Source organism: Salvelinus namaycush, chromosome 32 (assembly GCF_016432855.1).
Source record: "Salvelinus namaycush isolate Seneca chromosome 32, SaNama_1.0, whole genome shotgun sequence".
Lineage (NCBI taxonomy): Eukaryota > Metazoa > Chordata > Actinopteri > Salmoniformes > Salmonidae > Salvelinus > Salvelinus namaycush.
This window is the reverse complement of record NC_052338.1, coordinates 8,773,313-8,793,889: the sequence shown is the minus strand read 5'-3', so window position 1 is coordinate 8,793,889 and position 20,577 is coordinate 8,773,313. Positions and strand designations below refer to the sequence as shown.

The following is a 20,577-nucleotide window of genomic DNA, read 5'->3' as shown; positions in this document are numbered from 1 at the left end:
ACAGTGTTCTGTTCTTCATCTCTGTTCTGTTGCTGCTCTGTTACACACAGTGTTCTGTTCTTCGTTTCTGTTCTGTTCCTGCTCTGTTACACACAGTGTTCTGTTCTTCGTTTCTGTTCTGTTGCTGCTCTGTTACACACAGTGTTCTGTTCTTCGTTTCTGTTCTGTTGCTGCTCTGTTACACACAGTGTTCTGTTCTTCATCTCTGTTCTGTTGCTGCTCTGTTACACACAGTGTTCTGTTCTTCGTTTCTGTTCTGTTCCTGCTCTGTTACACACAGTGTTCTGTTCTTCGTTTCTGTTCTGTTGCTGCTCTGTTACACACAGTGTTCTGTTCTTCGTTTCTGTTCTGTTGCTGCTCTGTTACACACAGTGTTCTGTTCTTCATCTCTGTTCTGTTGCTGCTCTGTTACACACAGTGTTCTGTTCTTCGTCTCTGTTCTGTTCCTGCTGTTACACACAGTGTTCTGTTCTTCGTCTCTGTTCTGTTCCTGCTCTGTCACACACAGTGTTCTGTTCTTCATCTCTGTTCTGTTCCTGCTCTGTTACACACAGTGTTCTGTTCTTCATCTCTGTTCTGTTCCTGCTCTGTTACACACAGTGTTCTGTTCTTCGTCTCTGTTCTGTTCCTGCTCTGTCACACACAGTGTTCTGTTCTTCATCTCTGTTCTGTTCCTGCTCTGTTACACACAGTGTTCTGTTCTTCATCTCTGTTCTGTTTCTGCTCTGTTACACACAGTGTTCTGTTCTTCATCTCTGTTCTGTTTCTGCTCTGTTACACACAGTGTTCTGTTCTTCGTCTCTGTTCTGTTCCTGCTCTGTCACACACAGTGTTCTGTTCTTCATCTCTGTTCTGTTCCTGCTCTGTTACACACAGTGTTCTGTTCTTCATCTCTGTTCTGTTTCTGCTCTGTTACACACAGTGTTCTGTTCTTCATCTCTGTTCTGTTTCTGCTCTGTTACACAGTGTTCTGTTCTTCATCTCTGTTCTGTTCCTGCTCTGTTACACACAGTGTTCTGTTCTTCATCTCTGTTCTGTTCCTGCTCTGTTACACACAGAGTTCTGTTCTTCATCTCTGTTCTGTTCCTGCTCTGTTACACACAGTGTTCTGTTCTTCATCTCTGTTCTGTTCCTGCTCTGTTACACACAGTGTTCTGTTCTTCGTCTCTGTTCTGTTCCTGCTCTGTCACACACAGTGTTCTGTTCTTCATCTCTGTTCTGTTCCTGCTCTGTTACACACAGTGTTCTGTTCTTCATCTCTGTTCTGTTCCTGCTCTGTCACAATCAGTGTTCTGTTCTTCATCTCTGTTCTGTTTCTGCTCTGTTACACACAGTGTTCTGTTCTTCATCTCTGTTCTGTTTCTGCTCTGTTACACACAGTGTTCTGTTCTTCGTCTCTGTTCTGTTCCTGCTCTGTCACACACAGTGTTCTGTTCTTCATCTCTGTTCTGTTCCTGCTCTGTTACACACAGTGTTCTGTTCTTCATCTCTGTTCTGTTTCTGCTCTGTTACACACAGTGTTCTGTTCTTCGTCTCTGTTCTGTTCCTGCTCTGTCACACACAGTGTTCTGTTCTTCATCTCTGTTCTGTTCCTGCTCTGTTACACACAGTGTTCTGTTCTTCATCTCTGTTCTGTTTCTGCTCTGTTACACACAGTGTTCTGTTCTTCATCTCTGTTCTGTTTCTGCTCTGTTACACAGTGTTCTGTTCTTCATCTCTGTTCTGTTTCTGCTCTGTTACACACAGTGTTCTGTTCTTCATCTCTGTTCTGTTTCTGCTCTGTTACACACAGTGTTCTGTTCTTCATCTCTGTTCTGTTTCTGCTCTGTTACACACAGTGTTCTGTTCTTCGTCTCTGTTCTGTTCCTGCTCTGTCACACACAGTGTTCTGTTCTTCATCTCTGTTCTGTTCCTGCTCTGTTACACACAGTGTTCTGTTCTTCATCTCTGTTCTGTTTCTGCTCTGTTACACAGTGTTCTGTTCTTCATCTCTGTTCTGTTTCTGCTCTGTTACACACAGTGTTCTGTTCTTCATCTCTGTTCTGTTTCTGCTCTGTTACACACAGTGTTCTGTTCTTCATCTCTGTTCTGTTTCTGCTCTGTTACACACAGTGTTCTGTTCTTCATCTCTGTTCTGTTCCTGCTCTGCCACACACAGTGTTCTGTTCTTCATCTCTGTTCTGTTCCTGCTCTGTTACACACAGTGTTCTGTTCTTCATCTCTGTTCTGTTCCTGCTCTGTTACACACAGTGTTCTGTTCTTCATCTCTGTTCTGTTTCTGCTCTGTTACACAGTGTTCTGTTCTTCATCTCTGTTCTGTTTCTGCTCTGTTACACACAGTGTTCTGTTCTTCATCTCTGTTCTGTTCCTGCTCTGTCACACACAGTGTTCTGTTCTTCATCTCTGTTCTGTTCCTGCTCTGTTACACACAGTGTTCTGTTCTTCATCTCTGTTCTGTTCCTGCTCTGTTACACACAGTGTTCTGTTCTTCATCTCTGTTCTGTTCCTGCTCTGTCACAATCAGTGTTCTGTTCTTCATCTCTGTTCTGTTTCTGCTCTGTTACACACAGTGTTCTGTTCTTCATCTCTGTTCTGTTTCTGCTCTGTTACACACAGTGTTCTGTTCTTCGTCTCTGTTCTGTTCCTGCTCTGTCACACACAGTGTTCTGTTCTTCATCTCTGTTCTGTTCCTGCTCTGTTACACACAGTGTTCTGTTCTTCATCTCTGTTCTGTTTCTGCTCTGTTACACACAGTGTTCTGTTCTTCGTCTCTGTTCTGTTCCTGCTCTGTCACACACAGTGTTCTGTTCTTCATCTCTGTTCTGTTTCTGCTCTGTTACACAGTGTTCTGTTCTTCATCTCTGTTCTGTTTCTGCTCTGTTACACACAGTGTTCTGTTCTTCATCTCTGTTCTGTTCCTGCTCTGTCACACACAGTGTTCTGTTCTTCATCTCTGTTCTGTTCCTGCTCTGTTACACACAGTGTTCTGTTCTTCATCTCTGTTCTGTTTCTGCTCTGTTACACACAGTGTTCTGTTCTTCATCTCTGTTCTGTTTCTGCTCTGTTACACACAGTGTTCTGTTCTTCATCTCTGTTCTGTTCCTGCTCTGTCACACACAGTGTTCTGTTCTTCATCTCTGTTCTGTTCCTGCTCTGTTACACACAGTGTTCTGTTCTTCATCTCTGTTCTGTTTCTGCTCTGTTACACACAGTGTTCTGTTCTTCATCTCTGTTCTGTTTCTGCTCTGTTACACACAGTGTTCTGTTCTTCATCTCTGTTCTGTTGCTTCTCTGTTACACACAGTGTTCTGTTCTTCATCTCTGTTCTGTTCCTGCTCTGTTACACACAGTGTTCTGTTCTTCATCTCTGTTCTGTTGCTGCTCTGTTACACACAGTGTTCTGTTCTTCATCTCTGTTCTGTTCCTGCTCTGTTACACACAGTGTTCTGTTCTTCATCTCTGTTCTGTTGCTGCTCTGTTACACACAGTGTTCTGTTCTTCATCTCTGTTCTGTTGCTTCTCTGTTACACACAGTGTTCTGTTCTTCATCTCTGTTCTGTTCCTGCTCTGTTACACACAGTGTTCTGTTCTTCATCTCTGTTCTGTTGCTGCTCTGTTACACACAGTGTTCTGTTCTTCATCTCTGTTCTGTTCCTGCTCTGTTACACACAGTGTTCTGTTCTTCATCTCTGTTCTGTTTCTGCTCTGTTACACTAAGATCATGTTTCTAAACAGAACAGCATCCCAAATAACATCACTCCTCTGCTGAGCTGATTGATTGAATAGGACGCCATGTGTCTCAGACAGTGTCTCTGTACCTATCCGCTTCAAGACACTGCTGGCGAAGTTCAAATACTTCTTCAAAGTGTCAATACACTCCTTAGTGAAGTACCATTTGAGATAGTGCAGATCCTTGCTGTTGTCGTCCCACTTCTGTTTGATGGTATCTGCCTGCTGTACGGAGGTTATCCATCTTACGGTCTTCATGTCCAATGAAATGAAATCCTCACCATCGTATCCATAGTGATGGAAATAATCTTTGAGTTCAGTCTCATCATTCCACTCACAGCCGTACAAGTTCTGGATTGTGTGAACACCTGAGAAAGAGAGAGAGAGGTCTATCTACAGTAAACATGTATTACCTGGGCAACCAGCTATAAACTGCTTTATTCATTTATGTAAGTGTGTGTGTGTGTGTGTGTGTGTGTGTGTGTGTGTGTGGTAACGCTGGGTTGAACAACACAACTGTATATTTTCTATCACTATTCTCTCCACCATGGCAAACAAACAGGGCCATAACTTGTTCATGTTTAGCTATCAAATGTCATCTTTAAGGAGTGACACAATGGTGCATACAAGACCTTCCGTTATTCTAACATGATGAGTCACTTGACTTTTGTGTGTCTCTGTCGCTCCGGGGTAAAGTTTCCCTTAGGTACAGATCTAGGATCAGATTCCCCTCCCACAATCCTGACCTTAACTGTGCATGGTGAAAGAAATATCTGACCCTGTATAAACTTCTACCAACTCCCTCTGGCATAGTCTATCTTTATTGTCAACAGAGAACTGGCATTTGATTGGACACACACCAGGAAGTAAGATGGCCAGAGCAGAGACCTAGCTTGCCTTGTTTATCAGATAAAAGTCCCAGGTCATAGAATCCTTCTGGCTACCTTGTTTCTCTGCATTCTGCAAACAGTCAGGAAATTATGTGACATTCCAACTCAGGAAGAATAAAAAACAAGATATTTTCTATTGAAAAGGCAGCTGATTTATCTGTTGACTGGATATACAAAACATATTAAGCCATATCTCAATGCCATTAGAAGTAAAACAAATAAAATAAAAATCTATAAAAGTATTTAGGGTTAAAATCTTTGCTTTGTATTTAGTTTGTTATTTCATACATAAAAAATAATACATCATGGAATAATGAGTGACTGTTGGGTATGATGTTGTACTGTAGGTGACATGGAAACACACCAGTTATTTTTTTATTTATTTGTATTTATTCATATTTTTAACCTTTATTTAACTAGGCAAGTCAGTTAAGAACAATTCTTATTTTCAATGACGGCCTAGGAACAGTGGGTTAACTGCCTTGTTCAGAGGCAGAATGACAGATTATTACCTTGTCAGCTCAGGGATTCGATCTCGCAACCTTCCAGTTACTAGTCCAACGCTTATGATCCAATAGGAAATGCTAGTAAATGTCATTGATTATTGAGATGTTAAATGATGATTATGATATAAATAACGTTATAGCTTGTTTATAGTTAGAACAAATATCTATATGTCTCAAGCTATATCATGGATGGTCAGTCCTTACATCCATAGCTCTGTCTATGAATTTTAGAGTGGTAACATTTCTCCAGCCCCGTAGCTTTTTACCAAAACAGGGACATGGAAGACCCCTTATTGTTTCTACTGCTTCATATTGTAACCTGCAGTACGCTGTCTATGTTAGTGCAGTATAATGAAAAGACTGGCCCCTACTACCCTGACCAAGGGCTTTTGGTCTTGCTGGCAAAGGCTTATTCCCTGTCAGTTAGACCAAAGGACTGAAGGCTCTAGTTGAAAGACTAGGAAACACCTACATACACGCATGTTACAATTTAATATTTCCTTTATCTTTGTTGTTGTTGTAGGAGACACCTCATAACGGCTAACATCAGGGATACCCTTGTGTCTTATCATGAACAGGGTATGAAAAGGAGACAGTCAGCCTTGGTGACGGAGGCTGCTGCTGCTACAGGACTACATGTGTCTGTAGTTAAGGTATGAAATGGAGGGAAGGTGTGGGTGGGGAGTGAGAGGGAGGTGGAATTAGGGACATGTCACGTCTGCTCCTGCTCCTCCCCTCTGATGTTGCCAGAGTACTAACCACCGGTCCTGGGATTCATCATTACGCGCACCTGTTAATCATTATGATTCACACCTGGACTCCATTACCTTCCTCATCTCCTCCCCTTTATATGTCACTCTCCCATGTTCACTCACCAGTTGGTATTGTTCTAGTGTCTTATGTTAGTGTCGTGTTCTTGGTTTTGTTGTTTATTAAAATGTTTCACCTGCTTCCGACTCACTGCCCAATCATTACACATGTGACTACAGGGATGGTGGATTTTGATGGGGCAGTGGCAAAAGGGGTTAGGGGGACAAATTGATTTATGGGAGAGTGGGGAAAGAAATAGGCTGCGTTCCAATACCCTGCATCCAGAAGTGTTCACACTTTCATTTGACCTCATGCATTTAAAAGCATTGGATTGGTGCAAGCATAATATGGAGACATTCCACCACAGCACAAGACTACTGGATGACCCCAGGCCAAGTGTTTGCTTTCCTATCCCCCTGTTTTATTTGAATATTGTGAAAAAAGAATAAACAATTTACCAACTAAAACCCTGCAGATGAGGCAGAATCAGGCAACAGTGTAAAATCATGATTAATTACAATTCAAATCTTATTTGTCACATGCACCGAATATAACAGATGTAGTAGACCTTACAGTGAAATGCTCACTGTAAACTGCATTTTATTAACACAGAAGTTAAACAGTGTTATGTTTTAATGTTTTTAGTTGAGTTACATCTAATGACAATGCTTTCCCTTCAAATTACAGAACCAGATTGGAAACTATGGGCGTTCACTTAACGCCTCCAGCAACACCCAGCGCCACAAAGCTGCTGGTTATAAGCGCAGTGTGTCTGCCTGTAACTTGTTTTGCTCAGAGGTGCTGAAGGGGCAAGGTATGTATTCTCAGATGAATGTGTATCCCAACATAAAACATGTAGTCCTACATTCAGATGTGAAATGTTTAGAATCATTTTCATCTCTCCATTCTATAATGAGTCTTTCCACAGTATTCCTTTTTTAGTCTGAAAAATATGATATATTCCTCATTTCAAATAAGACTGTTTCCTGCTGGATAAAAAAAAAAGAGGTTTTAAAGTAAAAGTATTATTTAAAAACTATATTAACTGCCCAATGACAATAATCATAATAATAATTCATTTTAATTTGCCGAACGCCTTTCAGAACACTCAAGGACATCTTACATTAAAAGTAGGCCTACATAACATTAAGTGTGAAGCCTTTCAGAACACTCAAGGACATCTTACATTAAAAGTAGGCCTACATAACATTAAGTGTGATTTTAAAGGTTTTAAAGTAAAAGTATTATTTACTGCCCAAGGTGGTAGGGTTGGTTTAGGGTAAGGGTTTAAGGTGGTAGGGTTGGTTTAGGGTAAGGGTTTGTAAGGTCATAAAAAGCCATAAAATCAAGTGCATCAATCAACAGTGGAATATAACATCTAAACAATCTAAAATCAAAGGACCAGACAAAACAGGACAGATAAAAAGAGAAGGGAGGGGTTGGGAAGAGGATACAAACCTGATTTAGGGTAAGGGTTTGGTTTAAGGTGGTAGACTACCCGGTTTAGGGTAAGGGTTTGGTTTAAGGTGGTAGGGTACACGGTTTAGGGTAAGGGTTTGGTTTAAGGTGGTAGGGTTGGTTTAGGGTAAGGGTTTGGTTTAAGGTGGTAGGGTTGGTTTAGGGTAAGGGTTTGGTTTAAGGTGGTCGGGTTGGTTTAGGGTAAGGGTTTGGTTTAAGGTGGTAGGGTTGGTTTAGGGTAAGGGTTTGGTTTAAGGTGGTAGGGTTGGTTTAGGGTAAGGGTTTGGTTTAAGGTGGTAGGGTACACGGTTTAGGGTAAGGGTTTGGTTTGGTTTAAGGTGGTAGGGTTGGGAATAGGAGCTAAAGGCCTGGGCACCCATGGTGGAGAGGTGGAATGGGGGGAGACAAGGAGGCCAGCAAAGGAGGAGGGGAGGGAGCAGGAGAGGGCATAGACTGGGAGAAGATCAGAGAGGTAGTAAGGTGAGGAGGAGTGTTTAAAGTGAAAAATAGGATTGCACAGGGAGCCAAAGTAAATTGATGAGGATTGGTTTGTTGTGTTCAGTTGATCTGGTGTGGGTGGGGAATCTAGCAGCAGAGTTCAAAACCAGTTGAAGTCTATTGATGAGTTTGGTGGGGATCCGATGAGAAGAGTGTTACAGTGGTACTGGGTCAGGAAAGAACAAAAACATGGACAAGGGTTTGGGTGCTGGAGTGTGACAATGAGCGGCAGAGCCTGGACACATTGCGGAGGTGGAAGAATGCTGCCTGGGTGCTGGTTCTTATGTGGGGTTTGATAGAGAGGGAACTATCCAGGGAGACACCGAGGCTTTTAACTTGTGTTTACAGAGGGACTGGGGAACCATCTATGGTGATGCTTGGAGAGAGTGGATTTGGAGCCGATGAGCATGACCTCTGTCTTGTTGATGTTGAGTTTGAGGAGGTTCATGCTCATCCAGCTCTGGATGCCTTGAAGGCAGCTGATGAGGAGGAGGTGGGAGGGAGGGGAGTGGTGGGTTGGGTGGAGAGGTAGAGCTATTACTTAAAACTATGCAGTTCACTACAAATCATTTATCAATCCATAATCATTTAAGTTAAGCTACGCATGACTAAATCGCTTAAAAGTGTCTGTTTAATGGTGTATATTACCATATATTATATGTGGACTATATCTTTATAATACTGATACAGTCATGGGTCACGTGTGTTTATAACCTACTGTATCTGGCCTGTTAGTCAGTTGAATATCTGGTTAAAAAGTGAAACAACATGGTGTGCTCGCCTTAGCTCTGTCACAGTAGAACTGTAGCCCGTGGAGCTGGAGAAAGAGCACCCATTGTCTTGTACCACCACATCTGTACAAGAACTGGAGATTTGTGCCAGTTTTTATACGTTTTTGTGTGATATTTTGGGGGGCTGTTAAAGTGGTGCTCCTGAGTGGCGCAGCGGTCTAAGACACTGGATCTCAGTGCTAGAGGCGTCACTACAGACCCTGGTTTGATCCCGCGCTGTATCACAACCGGACGTGATTGGGAGTCCCATAGGGCGGCTCACAATTTGCCCAGCGTCGTCTGGGTTAGGGGAGTGTTTGGCCGGGTTAGGCTGTCATTGTAAAATAATAATTTCTTCTTAACTGACTTGCCTAGTTAAATAAAGGTTAAATAAAAACATTTAAATAAAATAAAGTCTGGGCGTTCCACGTTGTAACGGGATAAGGCAAAATTAACACAGCTCTTGCAGCGTTTAAAACGTTCAATAGGACCTCCATTTGAGACTGCAGAGCCAACTAGGCTATCTCTCTCTTTACGTGGAATCTGGCAGGAACAGACAGTTGCGTTCACAGCAACTGAGCCCAAGTCGTGGGATCCAAAATCTAAAAGTATATAAAATCAAACTTTACAAGGAAACAGACACAACTTTACAAAAACAATAAACCGAGGTCTCTTGTTCAGCGTTCAACATACGTCAGGCTCTGATGGCATGAAGGTCCCCACTTACTGCTGTCTGGAACAAAGCCTGAAACAGAGATAAACGTTGTGTTATTATTGACTCTGGCTTCGTTGAAATATTACAAGAGAACATCATGTATGACCGTATTCTGAATCCTGTATTCCTACTGCAGACATCACACAACATGAGTGACAAGATGACTCTTTAATTACATGAATCAGATCAAATCAACCATACTTCTACCATCACTAACTAGACTGTACAATAGTATTACTTGTAAACCAGTACTATGGCTACTACTTCTAAACTACATCACAACTGATAATATCTAAGATGACAGTGTAGCCTACATATGACAATAGAAAGAGGTCTTTCTCTCCTCACACCTTTCTCGTTCTTCTACTTCTTCTTCCAAATGACGACCCCAACAACAGCAACAACAACGACCAGGAGGAGAGCCACCACCCCTCCAATGATGGGGCCGGAGCCAATGGCGTTTGGGTCATTTCCACCTGTAATAATCAGAACAGAGCATTCAGACAATAATGCTAGATGGTACATTTTCATCTAAAATGAACTCCAAGCAGCATCCCTCAATGTTGATAAAAATGTCACGAGGTCAATGAGAACATGCAGTCAGAAAGGTAGCTTTACTGAGCAGATGAGTGAACAAATTAGGAATAATAGGTACATTCAGTAGGAGGGTTGGGTATAGTGTACATTTTAATATCTCCCTCTTACCCCTGTTGGTCTGTATCTCAGACTCAGTCAGAACCTTGATGAAGTCCTCCTTGATACCAGTGACCTGAACCACACACTGATACTTGTTGTTCTTCCACTCCTCAGACGTCACTGTGAGGTGGGTGCTTTTCTGGAAGGTTCCATCATCGTTGGGAAGAGTCTCTCCATTCTCCACATCTTCATGGTGTTCTTGTCCATCTTTCAGCCAGAACACTGTGACTCCACTGGGGTAGAAACCTGTAGCGTGGCAGGTCACTGGAGAGGAGGGGGTCTTCTGGAGCAGAGACACTGATGGAGGGACTGGAGAGAGAGAAGGGGGGAAGGGAAGAGAGTGTAGTGTAATGTTGAGAGGGGTAATAGACAGACGCACACAGATAGAGATGGGAAAGAAAATGAAAGAGGGTAGCAGTAGAGAGAAAATAACAGAGAGGGTAGCAGTAGAGAGAAAAAGACAGAGAGGGTAGCAGTAGAGAGAAAATGACAGAGAGGGTAGCAGTAGAGAGAAAATGACAGAGGGTAGCAGTAGAGAGAAAATGACAGAGATGGTAGCAGTAGAAAGAAAATGACAGATAAATGATACATGTTTTTAAAGATAATGCTAATCTCATTCAAAACAACAATTTCATGTGACTTAAAAACAACTGATTTTAAAATGATTCCTGAAAATGAAATATCACATAATTCCTGTCAGTGGAGTTCCGTCACGTCATGCGTCTCTGTACCTGTCCTCTTCAGAGTGCTCTTCCCATAGTCCAGATACTTCTTCAGCCAATCAATGCAGGTCTGGATGAGGTAGTGTTTCTGCTGCTCATTGTCAGCTATGTTTCTGTCCCACTTGTGTTTGGTGATGACTGCCTGTGGTGTTGGAGCGATCCATGTATTGGTCTCCAGGTCAAATGCCACACAATCCTCTCCATCATATCCATACTGCATAAACCCCTCTGTGACTCCAGTGTCCTCGTTCCACTCACAGCCGTACATCTTCTGAACAATATGCACACCTGAGAGACAGAGGGGGGAGGATCATTAACACTGTGCATTGCTCCATCTGTTCTCCAGATTCAGTCTGCCAGTGGGATCTCTATCATCATGTATTAGTTGTTCAACCAGACTGGAATAAAACAGAGAGATCAGCTCAGACCTCTACAGTGTGATGATGATGATGTCACACCTTCACCACAGAGACAGAGAGAGGTGATGAGGAGACTCAGAGTGTGGATCTATTCTACACCAGCTGATGTTGGCTTGGTTCTATCTACTGTGTTGAATATACACATTGTGTTCAGTACAGTAGTGTTATTCTAACAAATGGATGTTGTGGAGGACTGTAGTTCAGTGAGGTGAGTAAATGAATAAAATACTGTTGATAAATGAAGACTGTTCTCTAGTCAGAGATAAATAGAGGAAGTGAGAGCATCCTCTGTTCCGTCAGAAACAACAGGAGAGATGGAGAGACTAACATGAGGAAGATTATCTCTCAATAATGTGAGACTACTGGAGCTGTGTGTGTGATCCCCAGATCATGAGGGTGAAAGATGTGTGTGACTGTGTAGAGTAGGGCTGTCCCCGACAAAAAAACATCTTGGTCTCCTTTTCTTGATCTCCTCCTCGTTGTTATTATTACTATTATTATTATAATCATCATTATAATAAGAATGTCATTATCATTAGTAGGCTTAGTATAGTAGTATCCTTGTATAATCACCAATGAGCTGTAGGTATAAGAGCACGTCCTGTTTATTATTAATACCGTAACTTACTTATTTCAACATATAGGCTACTGCTGTAGGGCTAAGAGCACGTCCTGTTTATTATTAATACCGTAACTTACTTATTTCAACATATAGGCATATAGGCTACATATAGGCTTCGGTAACAACAATCCATCAATCAATTATTTGTTAATGTCATCACACAGACGAGTCATTCATGCTTCGAAATGCATTCAAGCATTTTTGTTTTAAAACAAAATAACAAAAGGAGCTTTGAAATAATTAGCCTAAACAAGAAATAAACCGTAATTCACAAATGCATGCAACTGTTTTTAGTCTTTGCTGTAATACAGGCTTTATATATAAAATAATAATAGTAAGAACAGACTCTCTGGTAGATTTATAATTTATTTAGTGTTGTTCTAAATGGTCAGGAAAAATAATATTGTAATCTAACATTAACTGTTTGTCACACATAATACTCAGACAGTACTTGCTCCTCCACCCTCCTTTTTCATCATCTGCAGTAGTTTCTACAACTAAGTCACATGTCTTCCACACATCTGACTTCCCCTTTCCCTCATGACCAGTAAACATTTCCCCGTTTCGAGTTTCTTTTCCACATCCTCCGCATCCATTTTGCTGTGTTACGATGTTCGGAGTTTGTTTAAACCAATTTATTGATGTGATTATGATAGGCTATAGGTCAGACCCTATTGGTCACGTGCATGCGATGCATACATGTGTCACGTAAAGAGAGCAAGGGTTGAGAGAATAGGGAATGTTTTTCCTAAACAAATGAGGGATTTCGGTAACAACTTTTCAGTCAGAGAAACAAGTAAAAAACTAAATGGCTGTGATTATGTTGCAGCTTCAGCACCACGGACAGCGTGATAAACACTTGCTGTGTTGTGGTTCCTGTTGATTATTTAACAGCGTGGCCATCATGAGTCATTTATTTATCTTAATTATTTAATCAAACATATAGGATGTGTCTATATATGGAAAAATCTAAGTTTTGACATTTCAAAGAGACTACTGTCAGTCGACCAATATTTTTTTTATCGGGGACAACCCTACTCTCTACACACTCACCCACCTGTCACCCTCAGGATCTGAGGATCACACACACACACCCACACACACACACACACACACACACACACACACACACACACACACACACACACACACACACACACACACACACACACACACACACACACACACACACACACACACACACGTCTTTGATGGACTGTGCCATCACCCAATGGATTAGTCATCACTAACATCATCACTAACATCATGACTAACATCATCACTAACATCATCAATAACATCATGACTAACATCATCAATAACATCATCAATAACATCATCGCTAACACCATCGCTAACATCATCACTAACATCATGGCTAACATCATGGCTAACATCATGGCTAACATCATCGCTATCACCATTCGCTAACACCATCGCTAACATCATGACTAACATCATCACTAACATCATGGCTAACATCATCGCTATCATCATCGCTAACACCATTCGCTAACACCATCGCTAACATCATGGCTAACATCATCGCTATGATCATGACTAACATCATCACTAACATCATGGCTAACATCATCGCTATGATCATGACTAACATCATCACTAACATCATCACTAACATCATGGCTAACATCATCGCTATCATCATCGCTAACACTATTCGCTAACACCATCGCTAACATCATGGCCTACATCATGGCTATCATCATCGGTACCATCATCGCTAACATCATGACTAACATCATGGCTAACATCATCACTATCATCATCATCACTAACATCATGACTAACATCATCGCTAACATCATGGCTAACATCATCGCTAACACCATTCGCTAACACCATCGCTAACATCATGGCCTACATCACGGCTATCATCATCGCTAACATCATCGCTAACATCATGGCTAACATCATGGCTAACATCACGGCTAACATCATCACTAACATCATGGCTATCATCATCGGTAACATCATCGCTATGATCATGGCTAACATCATCGCTAACAGCTCCGGCAGTGTGGATAACACACACACACACACACTAACATCATGGCTAACATCATCACTAACATCATGGCTAATGTTAGGGTTGCGTCAATTCAATCTGGTATAAGGACAAGTATGACAATGAGTCACTAATTGTATGCTATGTATTTTTTATTAACTAAGCATAAATGGTAAATGCAATTTTCGTATATACGGGTTCACTGCACCACCCCGCAGGGTGGAACAAGGAACTGACTTGTTCCTGACAAAGATATTATAATATACTCATGACAGAGATAGTTCCCGCTTCTGAGCCGGCCTGTCAGAGTAGAAACTGGGCGTGGTTTAGACTCACCCAGCCTATCGCCGGCGCTCAGGCTAGTCCTAGCCTCTTTGCGCTCTTTGGTGTCCCGGCGCTGTTGCTGTGTAGATTACGCTCCTTCACCCCAGAGACTGAGGTCAGACAGCTCTGCAACATTGTCTGCGCTATTTGCACCTGTATACAAATGCACACTGTTCTCGCTCAAGGCTAACCACAGCTTCCCAGCACACTTATCTGGGGCTAACTGTTACTTCCAGCACACACACACAGACACCCAGGCGCCCAGGCCAACAGTTGCTAATAATCAATCACATTGAGTATTCAATCACAATCACATATAGTATTGGGTTGTAGTGCATAATTCAGAACCTCACACTAACACCATCGCTAACATCATGACTAACATCCAGGCTAACATCATCGCTAACAGCATGAACGCTCCACAGAGCAGACTGGAGGGACTGACTGAGGTATTGACTGACAATTGTTTTTTTTTATCCCATTTTCTCCCCAATTTTCGTGGTATCCAATCGCTAGTAATTACTACCTTGTCTCATCGCTACAACTCCCGTACGGGCTCGGGAGAGACGAAGGTCGAAAGCCATGCGTCCTCCGAAGCACAACCCAACCAGCCGTACTGCTTCTTAACACAGCGCGCCTCCAACCCGGAAGCCAGCCGCACCAATGTGTCGGAGGAAACACCGTGTACCTGGCCCCCTTGGTTGGCGCGCACTGCGCCCGGCCCGCCACAGGAGTCGCTGGAGCGCGATGAGACAAGGATATCCCTACCGGCCAAACCCTCCCTACCCCGGACGACGCTATGCCAATTGTGCGTCGCCCCACGGACCTCCCGGTTGCGGCCGGCTGCGACAGAGCCTGGGCGCGAACCCAGAGACTCTGGTGGCGCAGTTAGCACTGCGATGCAGTGCCCTAGACCACTGCGCCACCCGGGAGGCCCCTATTGACTGACAAATTAAACTTACACATGTATTCCAAGCAGAGATCTGACATTCACCAACCTGCCATTCAAGGTAATTGGAGACTGACATACTATATGTCCATTTACAGTAGTGGTTTGTCATAGTCATCTGTCCTTCACACACTTACAGAGTACACAGTAGTTTTAAAATGAATGCTGTGCTGGTGGGACCATACATACAGTAAACATAAGCAGAGAAACAAAGGAGACCATGTTAGATGCTTTCTAATACTGAAGTCAGCAGATGATGCTGTGTGGTAAGTGTGAAGGTAACAGAAACTGGAAGGAGGGCAGATCTGTACATCCCTGATATTCTAGATCTGTAAATTTAGTGATCACTTCTCTAATCCTGATTCATTCTTGTCTCCTAGAATAAGGGATGTTGACAGTTTACACAAACACAACTGATCAGATGAGATTAAGAGAAAATGACATACCTCCACTTTGGTTAAAACGCTGCTTTAGAGTATCGAAACCCACTTTGATAACCTGCTGGGAACGAAAGTAAATCCCTGTGTTCTGCTCCCAGTACTGTGTGTCTGTATGCTTGTTCATCCAGTCCTGTTTGGGCTCTCTGGCTGTTGCTGTCATAGTAAACCATCTGAACACCATCCACCATCCCCACAACCAGAAACTCTGGGAAGTTGGGAACTTCAGAAGATGCGGTGTAGAAATACTTCAGGGAGTGAGTCACTAAGGGGAAAAAAGAACATGTTGAATTCTGAACAAGTCATGTAGGCTAAATAGAGGTTCACATTTTCTCTATAATCACTTTTTAGTTTCTCAACACTATTGTTTAATAAACTGGTTGTTTATTAAATATTCCTTTGAACACTTTTACTTTTTATCCAAATAGTTGTTTTTGTTAAACTGCAGGATGAAATTTATAAGGAAAGTTTCTAAGACAGCTTGTAACCCCTGGATATGACACATTTTATGTAACAGACATGGAGAACCAAGAACGTTTTATCAAGAGAACTATCTGGAATCAGTGTCTGATATATAGACGGAGACACATTAAGATGCCAGGGCTATGGGTTGGAATCCCACAGGGGACAAGTACGATAATGTATACACTCACTACTGTTAGTAGCCTGGATAAGAGCGTCTGCTCAATAATGTAAATGTAAGTACATTGATAATAAGTCAAACCCATGTGCACTATCACTGTAACTGATAGATAAAAATGATAGGTACAAATACATTACTTTTTAGAAACTTTACTTTTGACCTTGTACTCTATTCATCCTGATAGGAACTACTAAGTGGTTTATACTATTTGATTCAGTTCACACTCAGCTAAAGGCAATATGGCATCAAAATAGACTTTTATGAAAGTATATTAGTGGATTATATTTAATTAAGGGAAGAAAAACGCAAAAACACATATCTACATTTTCTTGATTTTTGTTGGAATAATACTGTAGAGTCCAGGTGCAAAACCTGTCATTGTTCACAGTCCTCTGGGGCAATGCTGACATCATATTCAGAGAGGAAGGTAAATGGTCAATTCTGTTTAGCCTCTATTCTGAATATGTCAGTAGCAACCCAGTGGTGTTACTCTGAACAAGCTATAGGCAGATGAGAGTGACTCCTTGTCCCAGTCTGTAATCACAACATGTTTTAAACAGGCCACCATTGTTCCTGTTCCAAGAACTCCAAGGTAACCTGCCTAAATGACTATCGTCCCGTAGCATTCACATCTGTAATCATGAAGTGCTTTGAAAGGCTGGTCATCAGTAAATCACTGGGGCCGAGCTCCCTGCCATCCAGGACCTCTATATCAGGCAGTGTCAGAGGATGTCAGACTTCAGCCACCCAAACCATAGACTGTTCTCTCTGCTACCGTCCAGCAAGCCGTACCAACAGGTTCCCGAGACACCTTCTATCCCCAAGCCATAAGACTGCTAAATAGTTCATCAAATGGTTACCAGGCTATCTGCATTGACCCTATTAGGCACACTCACAAGACTCTACACACACACTCACTTAAACTGACACTCACAAAAACCCACATACCCTACATACACACACAGACACACACACACATAGCAAACACATACACAAATACTGTCGCCACACACACATACACACCAGACCTGGAATTACAAGTTTTAACTATCATTTGTGGAAAGTCAAACTAATTCTGGGGGAACAATTTGAATACAGACCCCAAAAGGTATAACTATTTGTATAAATATCTCAGAAAGTGACAACTTTTCAAAACTATTTGAATACAGATATCAGAAAGTAAATACTTGTTTATCTATTTGAATACAGATCTGAGAAAGCAACTACTTAAAAACAATATTTGAATACAGAAGCTATTGGATTGGCTGCCTTGTACTAATAGGACTCCCTAAAAATATGCCACCTCGATACAGATGACTTTTCGTAACAGATTAGGAGAGTATTTCCCCTAACCTTAACCTAATTCTCCTAACCTGCTGTGTAAGTAATCAAAGTGGAGTGTTTTTAGGGAATCTCTTCAACTAATGACAGGGCTGTATCTGGTACTGCATGTTGAAGACAGAAATAAAATGAATAGACCAAACACAATCTCCTATACTATTCCAATCTATCTGACAGTCATATTTGATCTACACAATACATTTCTATCTGAACATTTTGTAAATATCCATTCTCCTGAATGTCCATTGCCCCAGGTGTACATAATCAAGTCAAACCAATTATATTTTGTACAGATCAGTATAAATAAGTTGTAACACTCAACTACTGTATGACTCTTTCAACATGCCACTGAAAAGCTTGAAAGCTGCAATACATTTTATGATCCCTGAAAATACTGAAGAGTAATTCAAAGCCAATCGCAAACAGCAAATTGGATGCTTGGCTAAAACAAATTTGAACCTCTTTCTCATCTGAGCACAAGTGTTCTTGTTTCAAACACACACTGTACCATCTTTAATGGGATAGTTTACTCAGAATACAAACTGACATGATTTTTCACCTAACTTGACTGTAGTTGATTCAAGAAGGCAGTTTTGGGATATTTAGTATCCTTTCAACACTTAGCCTAATAGCCATATTTTGTTACTGTTAGCATTCTCAGTAACACTGAACATTAAACTGTTCTTGTGCCGGTGTAATATAACTTTTGGATCAACATTTTATTACCATGTTGTTACATTATACTTTGGTAATTGCATAGCAATACGCTGAATGTTTTTGTAACTACTGTACACAAGAGGAATAGTGACGGTTCCTTATTCCACTTATGTAATAACTCAATTATTATGCAATTATAAAGTATGTAACAACGTTGCTATTAATCAAAATTACTACACATGTATAAGAACTTGATGTCACGTGTCAGTGTATTACCTTGACTCACTCAATATGAAAATATATTTGTTAGTCATTTTGAAGCCGCAAAAGTATTTTTCTCTATTGTTGAGGTGATTCCATGTTCCTCATATATTTAATTCTAGGCTATAGGCTATATAAAGATTCACATCTTAAAGCCCTCCAAACCAAGTGCTATTCATCATATATTTACACAAATTCAAGTAACTGATTGTAGGTTTTGGTTCTTCATCAAATATTTGGCCGCCATCAAATAATTTTTGTTATATTTTCAATTAACTTGCATATATTCAAAATACTTTCAAACATTATTTGGTTTTCTGAGACCTGTACTTGAATATCACAGAAAATAGTTGCCTTTTAGTATAAACTATATTTGACTACCTTGAGTATTTGAAAAGTTGGTATTTTCAAATAAACTACAAAATACAACTATTTTCTGCACAGGTCCGACACATACACACACAGTTGGTAGAGCATGGCGCTTGCAACGCCAGGGTTGTGGGTTCAATTCCCACGGGGGGACCAGGATGAATATGTATGAACTTTCCAATTTGTAAGTCGCTCTGGATAAGAGCGTCTGCTAAATGACTTAAATGTAAATGTAAACATTGGCCTTAAATAAATGAGCTACATAAACGGAACAAATGATTATTTTTGTAAAATCTAAAATAACTTTATACTGACCAGCAGATGCTGTATGAAGAAGTCCTATTCCCAGCACCAGCAAGACAAAACCCTTCATGTTGACGTTCGTCAGTCCTGAAGCAGGCCTATGTGTTCTCTCCCATGACGGTTTATATGAAGGTTCTCTCTTAACAACCCCACTCTCCTGACGGATAAAACACAAATGAGATGGCAGATATTTCGCACCAAGTTAAAATTCGCTTGTGTATCGTTTTTGAGCCAATGACAATTTAGTCAGCTTAAGCGTCATTGGAATTCGGGTGGAACTAAGCAGCTAAGGTTGACTTACGAAACTGAAAGTAAATTGTGTGTCGTTAGTCATCTATTAGTCCCAAAATAGTGCTGTCATTGGGGCTGGGGGCCTAGATATTTTCACTATTAACTTTGATGGTTTATTATTGCAACTCAAGATAATGTGTCTCCAGAGAGTGCGATCAGGTTCAAATGTAGTGAGAAACCAAAATTATATGAATGAAAACTTACACATTTTCTTTCTTCTTTCTCATTTACTACAGTATATATTAAAAATGTTGTCATGGCAGATGTTTTTGATTACACAGTATACTTTCAATTTCATTTTACTGAAATTATGCAATCATTGACATTCCAGTGCATATAGGACATCAAAGATTTCTGTCAACTTTTAACATTACTTCACATGCCCCTTGAAATGGAATCTCTAGAGAGTGATGCAGATCAATCATGAATGTAAGAAAAGCTAATTAGCAGAAAAGCTAAATAGTTTAAAACTGTATTCTGAAACAGACAACAATGTTGGACGACAGTCAATGTAACATGGAGTTAATGCAGAAACGTACAGTAAGAGGCCACCTAAATGGACTCAGTGAGATGTCCGAACCCTGTTTAGAATGACCCTGTATTATTTATGATTAGACTTGTAACGTGACAGGGAGGTCTTGCAGTAACCTGCTGCTGTAAGTTTAGTTCTTGGCCTTGACTCAAATCTATACCATGGAAGGAGGATCACTTTGATGTGAAAGAGGAGGAACAATGTATTATTCCTATAGTATTCTCAGAGGGCTTGTGGTTTGGGAGGATGACACAATAGAGCTACATGTATCTCAGGCTAAGGTCTATGGAGCTTTATTTGGCATACTGGATGTAACCCATTAAAGGAGGTGCATCGTGTTGGATCTAGTTCCATTTGATGTTCAATTGTTTTATATCATCACATTGAAAAACACAACAATAAAATAATACAGCATAGAAATGCAATGGAAAGTACAGTGCACACACACACAGAAACACACACACACACACACACAGAGAAACACACACATACAGAGTGAGAGAAGAGGGGTGGAGTCCAACAGTGTTGAGGTGAGTACCACACCCTTTCCTGTAAGAGGGTCAGCATGCAGCCATCTTGTGTCCATCGATCCTCCATCATGAGACACAC

General features: G+C 41.1%; 1 pseudogene; it reads right to left on the bottom strand.

The window, feature by feature from the left end:
- Nucleotides 1-8,222: 8,222 nt before the first annotated feature.
- Nucleotides 8,223-19,349, bottom strand: LOC120026800 (annotated as a pseudogene).
- Between the last annotated feature and the right edge of the window lie 1,228 nt (nt 19,350-20,577).